The sequence below is a fragment of the Cajanus cajan genome, chromosome 1, assembly GCF_000230855.2.
Source record: "Cajanus cajan strain Asha chromosome 1, NIPB_CcT2T_4, whole genome shotgun sequence".
NCBI classification, from domain to species: domain Eukaryota; kingdom Viridiplantae; phylum Streptophyta; class Magnoliopsida; order Fabales; family Fabaceae; genus Cajanus; species Cajanus cajan.
Window position 1 is genome coordinate 65,156,121 of NC_138517.1, and position 12,750 is coordinate 65,168,870.

The following is a 12,750-nucleotide window of genomic DNA, read 5'->3' on the forward strand; positions in this document are numbered from 1 at the left end:
GAAAAAACTCGACCTTGATCGGTTAGATTCCGACTTGGCGAGTACCAATACCTTGAAGAACTCGTGATTGTCGGCAACAGTCCGGCTGGGCGAGTATAAATAACTCGTTTTGTGAAAAAACTCGACCTTGATCGGTTAGATTCCGACTTGGCGAGTACCAATACCTTGAAGAACTCGTGATTGTCGGCAATAGTCCGGTTGGGCGAGCATAAATAACTCGTTTTGTGAAAAAACTCGACCTTGATCGATTAGACTCCGACTTGGCGAGTGTCGCCACCTGCCCGAAACGGGCTTTCGGCATTCGCGAAGGATGGTTGGACTCTTTTATTTGTTTAAAAATATGGATTGCTAGAATGACTTATTCTCAAACTGAGACCTCGTCAAACGAGCAATTTTATTAAAAGGCTCACCAATCCATGTTAATCCCAAGCGGGACCCTCCATGGATTAGCGGTTTTCATAAAAAGGAAGGGTTCATGGAGTCGCCACCAATGTTTTACTCAAAACATTGGAAAAAGAGGTTTAAGGCAATCGATTCAAAAATCGACTTCGGCCATTACGACCAGAGTCGGGTAAGGGAGTCGGTTACGCGTGGGGAAGGTGTTAGCACCCCACAACGCCCCTTTCGGGTTCCCTATGACAGATTATTTAAAAATAATAGTGCAAAATTACTAAATTACCCCTATTTATTCTAAGCAATTATAAATTAACTATCTACATGATGACAGTTTAAATATGTACACACAGAAAGCGGTAAAAGAAGGGACTTTAAAGAGATAAACCTTTGAAGCGTGCTTTCTTATATATCTTGACAGAAATTGGGAAGCGTTTTGGCGTTCCCTCCCTCTACAAGACCGCTCGCTCCCTCCTATAAAATTTTAACTATGGAAATCCGGAGGATTTCCCTTCGACTAGGTTCGAGACTCAAGCAAATGGCTCGTGACTCAAGAACTTCGTCGAATCAACTCTCCGAGTGATTTCTAGGCAGAGCACTGCTCAAAAAAACCCAGAATACTCAAGAAGAGGGTTAAAACTCAGTCCAAAAGTGTAGAATGACGTCCCATTGACGTCATATTTATAGGGATGAGGCGCAATACGGCCTCTGGGGGTCAATACGGTCCGTATTGAAGTTTTGAACTACGGCCGTATTGAAGTTCAGTGCAGCCGTATTGAAGTTCAGTGCAGCCGTATTGAGTTCAGTGCAGCCGTATTGAAGTTCAGAAACTTCAATACGGCCGTATTGAGTTCAGTGCGGCCGTATTGTAGTTTAAAATGTTCAATACGGCCGTACTGAACTTTTGGGAGGCCGTATTGGGCTTCATTCCCTCCACTTTCTTATTTTTTGCTACTCTAAGACCTCTAAACCTACAGATTGTCGTCCCACGGTCTTCTAAGAGTCCCTTTGGCTGACTTTCCTTTGATCTTCGAGAGTCTTCGAGTCTTATTTCCGACCCGAACAATTTTAGGGGTCTACAGCTGCCCCCCCTTTACTTAGTCAAACGGCCTTTTAGTGTACCGGTTGATAAGTAAAGGAGTTGACCCAATTGTCCGGGGAATAAGGCCATCCTTCCGACTTGTAGTGTCTTCCGGTGGAAAATTGCTGAGTAGCCTCTCCAGGTTTTGCTTCGCTCGTCGCCCGAGCCGGAAGCTGCATACCTCCGTGCTTCTGAACACTCTGGTAGCTGAGTACCGCCTCTCCAGGCTCAACTTCACTCGACGCCCGAGCTGGAAGTTGTGAGTACCGCCTCTCCAGGCTTAGCTTCGCTTGCCGCCCAAGCTGGAAGCTGTGAGTACCGCCTCTCCAGGCTCTGCTTCGGTGCTTCTGACATCCTAGGCAGTTGAGTTTGCCCTCTCTAGGGTTAGCTTCGCTTGCCGCCCAAGCTGGAAGCTGTGAGTACCGCCTCTCCAGGCTCAACTTCACTCGACGCCCGAGCTGGAAGTTGTGAGTACCGCCTCTCCAGGCTTTACCTCCGTGTTCTTGACAACCTCGGGGTAGTTGCATACCTCCGTGTTCCTGACAACCTCGGGGTAGCTGAGTATTGCCTCTCCAGGCTATACCTCCGTGTTCTTGACAACCTCGGGGTAGTTGCATACCTCCGTGTTTCTGACAACCTCGGGGTAGCTGAGTATTGCCTCTCCAGGCTTGTGCATACCTCGGTGCTCTGGACATCTGGGTAGCTAAGTATTGCCTCTCCAGGCTCTGTGATGATTTTGTCTCCACAGTCCACGATGCTGTTTCGACGATTGTTTTTTTGATTTTTGTGCCACTGAGGGCTGGATAACGCAGGGATCCGTCTAGGGGATGTGCAGTTACTCATAGGTTCTTGCGTCCCAACTTTCCATTGCGTAGTTGGTGCCCATTGGGGAATTTCTGATTCCTTGGGGGTGCAGACACAAAGATGCTCTTTCTGATGTGAGCGGTGCCTTATGATTGGCTGTCGTCCTTTCGACGTTGTGGAGTATCCCGGTTATCCTTATTCGGGTGTCTCTTTTGGGTTTTTTTGATTTTTGTCGCCTCTGTGTAGGCTATTATCCGCTGGGGATTCTGGATGTTGATTTTTGATTGACCTCTTCTGTTAGGCAAATCATCTTGATGTTTAGTGGTTTGGCTAGATGCCGAATTCCGCTTGGGGAATATTTATTTTTTATTTTTCTCCTTTTGTAAGGGTGCCTCTTGAGTAGGCGACTGGGGATTTGGGGATCTTATGTATCCCAGAGTATTATTTAGAAAGCCTCTTCAGGCTTAGCTTCACTCTTTGTTTGAGTTGGAAAGCTATCTTCCACTGAAGAAGTTTAAGTCCTTTGACTTGGATATTTTGTTTGGATCATGCTTCCGTTGGGGAATTTCGATGATCTGGCCTTGATAGCTTTCACTGGGAAATTTGGTCCAAGGGTGAAAGCTAAAATATCTCTGGGGAGTATTATTTCGGCAAGCCTCTCCAGGCTCAGTTATTCTGTGGGAGTATTATTTCGGCAAGCCTCTCCAGGCTCAATTATTCTGTATGATTTGTTGGATTTTCTGTATTTTGCCTTTTTGTTGATTTTGGCTTTTTCTGTGTTTTTGCCTTTTTTGATTTTGGCTTTTTCTATATTTTTTTGCCTTTTTTGATTTTGGCTTTTTTCTGTATTTTGCCTTTTTTGTTGATTTTGGCTTTTGTTGTACAGAAATAAAAGTGCTAAAAGATTTAGACTCAAAGAGTGAAAAATTTCATTCATTAAATAAACATGAAATTTTGTACAAGGGAAATGATGGGACGCAGCCCATTCAAACAAATACATAAAAATAGGAAAAAGAAAGCCGGTCTTCATTCTTCTGCCGGCGGGTCCTGTGGAGGAGCGGGGAACTGGCGGTGCATCCAGACCGAGAGGTTGTCGAACCCCTGCACCAAAGTGTCCAGTCGAGTATCGGTGCTCTGCTGCCATGCGCCGATACTGTGCTGAAAAGCATCGAATTGAGTATCGATGCTTTGCTGTAAAGTGTCAAAGCGGGCATCAAAGTAGGCCCTATCCGACTGTGAGGTGCCGGCCTCTGGCTGTGGGCTGCCGTCGCCCTGAAGATCAACGTCATTGAAGAGCTCGGCGAAGGCATCGGGGCCGTCCGCTCGTACATACCTCCCTCCTGACCTCGCTATGATCTTCATACAGATCAAGGTGGAGGCATTAATTGGCTTCGGTGCCAATGGCCCTGGCTCTACGCCGTCTGGGCATCCCCAAGTCTCTGCAAGCCGTGAGAGGAGTGGGGCAACCAGGATGTATCGCTGCCTAGATCCTCCCTCTCGTGCCCCCAAGTTCTTAACGTGCTCGAGGAAGAAGTATCCGGGGTTGGCCTTCTGACTGGTGGCCATGCAGTATAATGCTAATAAATCCGGCCGTGTCACCGACTCGGGGCTCTTCCACCTGCCATGGATGGTGCTGGTGAGGATCTTGTGACAGATCCGAAGAGCGGTCGGGAGCCGGGTGCCCTTCACCCCGGCATGATAGTCTTCGTGGCCTGTGATCGCTCTCCACATGTCGACCAGGGTCCACTGATCAGGCCACTCGCATATAGCATCTCGATATGCCAGCTGATCAGTCCTGCTGAAAAATCCTGCCTGGACGTTGAACTCGTCCAACGTCAGTGAGCGGTACCCCTGGTTCATCCAGAAGTCAATTGAGCAGACAGCCTCCCCAAAACTGTTTGTCGACTCAGTAACGCCGACAGTGGCCAGAAACTCCTTCGTCGCCGTCAAGTACAGGTGAGAAGGGGGATCAAGGAGGAATCCCCATCCTATACTGTCGAAGTAGCCTCGGACTTCATCCTCCAAGCCCACTGTACGGAGAATGTCGAAGTCGAGCGCCCTCGACGGCTCGAAGGTGAATGACTCTATGAGCTGCAGCCGTTCCTGATGTCTGTCTGTCATCTCACGTCGAGCTGGGGCCCTCTGCCTCTTTCTAGATGATTCTGCCATTTCTGAGGTTTCTTCTTGGGGTTCACTCACAAGTAGGATGCAGAGGAATGAAGATTGGAATGCAAAAATGAGAAGGAAAACGCTTATTTATAGACAAATTTTCGCCAATACGTCCCGTATTGATTCAATACGGCCGTATTGGTGTAGCCGTTATTGGGCAATTTTGGCAACCAATACGGCCCGTATTGAATTCAATACGGGCGTATTGGAGGTCAATACGGGCGTATTGGATTTAATACACCCGTATTGAAGCTGAAAGGTTGCTTCAACGGTCGTCTTAATACGGCCGTATTGGGACCAATACGAGCGTATTGAAATTTTTTTTTTTTTTTTTTTTTTTTTTTTTAAGATAAACAGAGAATAAGTGATCTTCTAGTACACCTATCATCTGTATGCATGTATGCAGTATGATGCACCTAATTCTATTTGATTCATTTTTCAAAAGAATTAACCGATGCGTTTTTTGCTTGGATTTTGCCATTCCTCCAGACGGACTGTGCGCTGCCGACTTTTATGACCGAGGAATGATGCATATTTGTTTTTTGTGTCATCAACCCAATGATCTTTCCCTTCCTTTAGAAGATGTGTCAACCCTCCTATTGACCACTATATCTCCATGTTTCCACTAGATTATTAAAAAATCGTTGGGACAAGAGAGAAAAGAAGGAAAGGATATATTTTCAAAAGTTTGTGTTTTAGAGGGGATTATTTTATTTTTGAAAAAAATGATTTTGTAAGAATGGCTTGGCCAATGGTAGGCTTAAGTGTTTAGGCTTGTTTGATTAAACACTTATGAAGTTAAGCACGTCTTGGTTATTAACGTTTGTGATTTGATAACTTGGATAGCTTTTCTTGAGCCCCTTTGTTGAATTCAGTTGGTGGTACCATCATGGATTTATTCTGTTTTTCGATTGCCCTAACTTTTGCCTAAAACGCCCATTTGTGGAGTTTTAGCGGGCTTTTGTTTTTGTTCATTATTTTGTAACCCTAATTTTTGCCTAGGTCACCCCTTTTGTGGGATTCCTAGCGGGTCTTTTTGTTTTTTAGGATTTTTGTCCTGAATGGATTTCTTTTTATCCATGACGGCACTTATTGTGGCCAAGGAAAGGTGCTCCAAGTTGTCACACACACTTCCACATAAAAATGATGCGGGTTTATTGATTATTAAGACGATTTAATCCTCACTTATGTTCATTCAAACAGGGTTAAATAATGTGGTTTAGAATTTTATTGCAAGCAAGAAAAGAAGCAATAAGAAAGAATGATTTTATTATAATCATAGTGGAAAACATGTGCCCTATCGAGGCTCGGGGGTCGGGCTGTCCCCGAGGAGTGATCTCTAACAGTCATCGAGTTTATACATCCCTATCGGAAGAAGAAAAACACTTGATGACGACAGCTGGCCTTGATATTTGTGAACCAGCCTTCCTAAAGATCTGGCTTAAAGAACGTCGAGAAGGATCTTGATTCCTCTTCGTTCTTTGATCTTTAACGGGGTTGTATCCTAACCCTTGTTTCCCCGGATTATCCTTGATAATGGGTAGCTCCGGGATTCCTTGGGAGTCCTTGCCTAATCCTTGTCCTGGCAAGTATCCGTTCTTAGTGAGCATATGGGCTACCTTCTTCATTTCTCGGGGAAACGTCTCAACATTGGCAATTTCCAATGCTTGGAAGGCGGTTTCCAAAGCTTCCTCTGCTGCATCCACATAAGGTATGGTGGATGGCTTGCTGATGAGTATGTCATCTTCAGCTTGTACGGTCACCAGTTTGTCACCCACTATGAACTTGACTTTCTGGTGGAGCGTAGAGGGTACAGCTTTCGCATCATGAATCCAAGGTCGGCCGAGGAGACAGCTGTATGCAGGAGTAATATCCATTACTTGGAATTCGACATTAAAGATAGTGGGCCCAATTTGGATTGGAAGACTGATTTCTCCCACCACTTCTCTTTTAGAGCCGTCGAAAGCTCGAACGATCATGTTGCTCGGGCGCATTTGGACTCCCTTGATTGTCATTTGGTCGAACGTTCTCTTTGGCATTACGTTCAAGGAAGATCCATTATCCACCAAGACCTTTGCGATGTGATACTCCTTGCACTTTACAGAGATGTGCAAGGGCTTGTTGTGGTTCGGTCCCTCAGCGGGGATCTCTTCATCAGTGAAAGAGAGGTGATCATTAGCCGTGATGTGACTAACAATCCCCTCAAATTTGTCTTGGGAGATAGTATGCGACACATATGCCTCGTTCAAGACTTTCAACAGAGCTTGCCGATGCGGTTCGGAGCTTAGGATCAACGACAACAAAGTGATCTTTGCTGGTGTCTTGTGAAGTTGATCCACAATGGAATACTCGCTTTGTTTGATGATTTTTAACAGCTCATCAGTCTCCTCCTCGGATTCTCTATCTTCCTCGGTTTTCTCCTTTTCTTTTCCTTTATTCTTGGGAGCTTTGTCGTGCAGATCTTCGGGAGTGTAGATCCTTCCACTCCTAGTCATGCCCCCAAGTCCAGCGATGTTGGAGATATCGCTGTCGGCAGAAGAATGGATGTCGTATATCCACGGCACAGCCTTATTTGATTCGTAGGGGAAAGGTCTTGGAGCAGTAATCCTTAATGGTGTTGGACCTTCCCCTTTATTCGTCTTGATTACCAACAACGGAGTCGCCGTGTGTGCAGTTGTTGGCTTGCATTTAATTACCAATGGCGTGCGATCCATTCTGAACATACGCATCGATTATTTCTTTCTTTTTATTAATATTTATTATTAAATTACCAGGAGAGATAAATGCAAATGAATGACTAATGAGATGCAAAGGCAATAAATCTCAAAAATACAATTTTTATTAATTGAAGAAAGTGTACAACTTTTATACAATGCTTTGAAGCAACTTTTTACAAAAAGAGAAAAGCCGGTAAAAACCCACAGGCGGGTTCATATGTCTTTGCCATTCATCTTCGGCTTGCTCCACATGGCGGCCCATTGCTTCAATCTGAGTATGGACCGCTTGGCTCATATCATCACTGATTTTCTGAGCATCTTTCGCTTTTTGTATATGATAGTTGATCATGGCCTACAGCTCATTAAGCTCATCCTCGGCCAGATCCTTCTCCTCTTGGAGTTTGGCCATTTGTGCCAATCCTTCCCTTTCCTTTTTGCGGAAGTCGGAAAGGTTTGCGGCTTGTCGTTGAACAACTTCCCGCCATTGTTGCGCATCAGATCGAGTTAAAAGCAGATCGTCTTGCATATCCTTGATCAACTGTGCCTGCTTTGAATACTCGGCCTCAAGGTGTGCTATCTTCATGTTGACTTCTTGGAGTTGACTACTCGGTTCAACCTTTGGCATTTTGGGTGCCCGAGTAGCCTCCTCATTGAGGTTAGCACAATCATCCTTGAGCCGCTCTATCTCGTGGTTTTTCTTCTTGCATTGCCTTTGAAGACCATCAATAGTAAAACTGGATTCTTCATTTTTCTCTTCAAGAACTCTCATCTGAGCTCCCATGATTTCCAGTTTCTTGGTCAAGGCGTCGACTTGCTCTTGCAACACCTTCCTTGTTGCTGTGGTTGCACAAGAAGTGGATGGTTGAGGCACTCCCCTCTCGCTCCTCCATTTCTCATAATCAATGGAGACGGATTCCTGAGGCTTTCCAAGCTCGAGATCTCCCTCATAGGTTGGTCTCTCCCACGCTCTCATGACAGCGTGCATGTCCTTCTGATGCTCGGAATCGAAGGAGAAACACAACCCTCCAAGCTCCTCTATAGTAGGAATGGTCTGAGTCCTCATCAGTTGCCTCATAACCAATCTAGGTGAGTAGGCTATGCAACCTCTGAGGCCTATCAATGGTATGCTTGGATAACTGCCGCATCTCATCAATACATGGCTTGGACGGAACCAAGGGCAAACCCACGTGAAGTGCTCGATACTCCACTGTTCCATCTCTTCCTTCCACTCAGAAGCATATCGGCGGCGTACGGGATTTTTCGAAAAACTCCTCAAAGGGTCGGGCAAGGTCCCCATATGACTAGAGGCATAGAAATGAGTGATGCTCCACACATACAGCAAGGACGTGCAGCATCGGATGATTTTTCCTTGCTTCTGTTGAGACAGATGAACAGAGAGCAAGGTGTCGGCAAGAATAGCAGGCACGGGACTCTTCATGTGTACGTCCCAAGCGAAGAAAGCGTCCATCGCAGCATGGTCCACTGTGTTAGCGTGAAAGGGGAATAGGATCATCCCAAACACAGCTAACGCTAGAGTCTTGTTGAAAGCTAACCAATCTCCCTCACCAGCCAAGGAAGAAAGGTGGTCCTCAATCATAGCTGTAGACCCCTAAAATTGTCCGGGTCGGAAATAAAGCTTGAAGACTCTCGAAGACTGAAGGAAGATCAGCCAGAAGGACTCCTGGAAGGCCCTAGGAGGGTTCTCTGTAGGTCTAGAGGTCTTAGAATAGCTCAAAATAAGGAAGTGGAGGGAATGAAGCCCAATACGGCCGTACTGAACTTAATACGGCCGTATTGAAGCTTCAATACGGCCGCAGTGAACTCAATACGGCGTATTGAAGTTTCAGAAACTTCAATACGGCCGTACTGAAATCAATACGGCCGTATTGAAGCTTCAATACAGCCGTATTGAACTCAATACGGCCGTATTGAAATTTCTGAATTTCAATACGGCCGTATTGAACTCAATACGGCCGTATTGAACTCAATACGGCCGTATTGAAGTTCAAAAATTTCAATACGGCCGTATTGCTTCTGTAGGCCGTATTGCGCCTATTCCCTATAAATATGACGTCAATTGGACGTCATTCCACACTTTTTCAGATAGTTTTAACCCTCTCCTTGAGTATTCTGGGGTTTTTGAGCAGTGTTCTGCCCTAGAAATCACTCGGAGAGTTGATCCGACGAAGTTCTTGAGCCCCGAGCCATTTTGCTTGAGGATCGAACCTAGTCGAAGGGAAATCCTCCGGATTTCCATAGTTAAAAGTTTTTAGAAGGAGCGGGCGAGCTTGTAGAGCGAGGGAACGCCAAAAAGCTTCCCAGTTTTACTCAATATATAAAAGCACGCTTCAAGAGGTTTCTTCTTAAATCCTTCCTTTTACTGCTTTCTGTGTGCATATTTAAACTGTCATCATGTAGATAGTTAATTTATAATTGCTTAGAATAAATAGGGGTAATTTAGTAATTTTACGCTGTTATTTTAGAAAATAATCTGTCATAGGGAACCCGAAAGGGGCGCTGTGGGGTGCTAACACCTTCCCCACGCGTAACCGACTCCCTTACCCAACTCTGGTTGTAATGGCCAAAGTTGATTTATAAAATCAATTGCCTTATCCCTTTTTCCAATGTTTTGAGTAAAACATTGGTGGCGACTCCACGAACCCTCCTTTTACGAAAACCACTAATCCATGGAGGGTCCCGCTTGGGATTAATATGGATTGGTGAGACGTTTTAATAAATAAATTGGGTAGGATCGACAAGGTCTCAGTTTGAGAACAAGTCGTTCTAATAATCCAATACATTTTCAAAACTAAAATAATAAGCGAGCTCGACCGTCTTCGCGACCGCCGAGGCCCGTTTGGGCCGGTGGCGACAGATGGCGACTCCACTGGGGAAGCTTCGAGAGTCAGTCCCATTTAGTGACAGATTATTTTTAACAAATAATAGTTAAAATTACTTCATTACCCCTTGCTTGTATGATAACATGCTTTATATATTTGGCTTTAAATAACTGTTGTTTGTTTAAAATTTCCGCAATTGTTTGAAATAAATTGCACACAAACCTTTGCACACAACAGTTCCCTCTATACCCGGGGGCATGAGTGGTAATCCATAGGGAGTGGATGTTAGTACGGCCGGTTGAATGGGTCTATAGGAGCCTACGAGACCGTTGTCGGAAAAACATCACTCAAGGTGATAACCATGAACTCGAGTCCGACAGTGCGTTGGAGCTTTCCATCGACTTACGACGAGAGGAATTGGGTCCCTATAATGGGGGCACCTTGGGGGCCTTTGACCAAGTGAGAACAGTTAGATCCTCCTTGAAAATGCACTTTTCTGCAGGAGACCCCTACCTCGTGATTCGCTCGTGACTGTTCGTGGATGAGTGAATTGTGTGTGCATTTTTATGTGACATTGTATGAGCATACATTGCACCTTTTAAACATACAACATTCTTTTTAAATAAAAAAATAATAAATAGGAATAAGGATCTTCTAAGTACATGGTGTTAACATCTACCTTCATTGCATTCATATAGGTAGTTTCCCTTTTCACCCAAAAATACAAAAAGATACAAAATATCAAAAAATAATGATATTTACCCAAACCAAGCAATATCATGCATCATGTTAGGAAAATCCCAAAAACATGATAATGCTTAGTTAAATAAACACTATGCATGCATATTCATCTCCATCATCTCATATCATGCATTTTATTGTAGATCATGGAGGGATCTAGGGGAGTGCAAGGGCAATTGAAGAAAGTGGACTTCTTATTGTACCGTGCCGAGAGGTTGGATCACCTCTGTACCTTGATGCCACGAGAGGCTCGTTTGGAGTTCGAAAAATCCTATGGACGAGTTCTCGACTTGATGAAGATTTGTGTGGATCCATCTTTTCTGAGAGCATTGGTCCACTTTTGGAGTCTCGATCTACATTGTTTCGAGTTCCCCCAGTTTGACCTAGTTCCTACTCTCGAGGAGTACGAGCTCATGCTACGATGGCCCAAATCAGCTGGGGTCTATATCTTTCATGATAACCATGTGGCCGTGGAGAGAGTTGCCACTCAGGTCAAATTACCATCACGATCAGCTGCCTTAGTGGGGAACGGCAGTATTAAAGGTTGGAAGCTTGCTATGATTGAAGACCACCTTTCTTCCTTGGCTGGTGAGGGAGATTGGTTAGCTTTCAACAAAACTCTAGCGTTAGCTGTATTTGGGATGATCCTTTTCCCCTTTTACGCTAACACAGTGGACCATGCTGCGATGGACGCTTTCTTCGCTTGGGACGTACACATGAAGAGTCCCGTGCCTGCCATTCTTGCCGACACCTTGCTCTCTGTTCATTTGTCTCAACAGAAGCAAGGAAAAATCATCCGATGCTGCACCTCCTTGTTGTATGTGTGGGGCATCACACACTTTTATGCCTTTAGTCATATGGGGACTTTGCCCGATCCGTTGAGAAGTTTTTCGAAGATCCCCGTACGCCGCCGATATGCTTCCGAGTGGAAGGAGGAGATGGAACAGTGGAGTATTGAACACTTCACGTGGGTTTGCCCTTGGTTCCGTCCAAGCAATGTATTGATGAGATGCGGCAGTTATCCAAGCATACCATTGATGGGCCTCAGAAGTTGTATAGCCTACTCACCAAGATTGGTTATGAGGCAACTGATGAGGACTCAGATCATTCCTACTATAGAGAAGCTTGGAGGGTTGTGTTTCTCTTTCGATTATGAGCATCAGAAGGACATGCACGCTGTCATGAGAGCGTGGGAGAGACCAACCTATGAGGGAGATCTCGAGCTTGGAAAGCCTCGGGTATCCGTCTCCATTGATTATGAGGAATGGAGGAGCAAGAGGGGGGTGCCTCAACCATCCACTTCTTGTGCAACCACAGCAACAAGGAAGGCATTGCAAGAACAAGTCGACGCCTTGACCAAAAAGCTGGAAATTATGGGAGCTCAAATGAGAGTTCTTGAAGAGAAAAATGAAGAATCCAGTTTTACTATTGATGGTCTTCAAAGGCAATGCAAGAAGAAAGACCACGAGATAGAGCGGCTCAAGGATGAGTGTGCTAACCTCAATGAGGAGACTACTCGGGCATCCAAAATGCCAAAGGTTGAACCGAGTAGTCAACTCCAAGAAGTCAACGCAAAGATAGCACACCTTGAAGCCGAACATGCAAGGCAGGCACAGTTGATCAAGAACATGCAAGACGATCTGCTCTTGACTCGATCCGACGCACAACAATAGCGGGAAGTTGCTCAACAACAAACCGCAAACCTTTCCGATTTCCGCAAAAAGGAAAGGGAGGGACTAGCACAAATGGCTAGACTCCGAGAAGAGAAGGATCGAGCCGAAGACGAGCTTAACGAGTTGCAGGCCATGATCAACTATCACACTCAAAAGGCGAAGGACGCTCAGAAAAGTAGTGATGATATGAGTCAAGCCGTCCATATGCAAGTTGAAGCAATAGCACGCCACGTGGAGGAAGCCGAAGACGAATGGAGAAGAAAAATGAACCCGCCTGTGGGTTTTTATCGGCTTTTCTCATATTGTAAAAAATTGCTTCAAAGCATTGTATG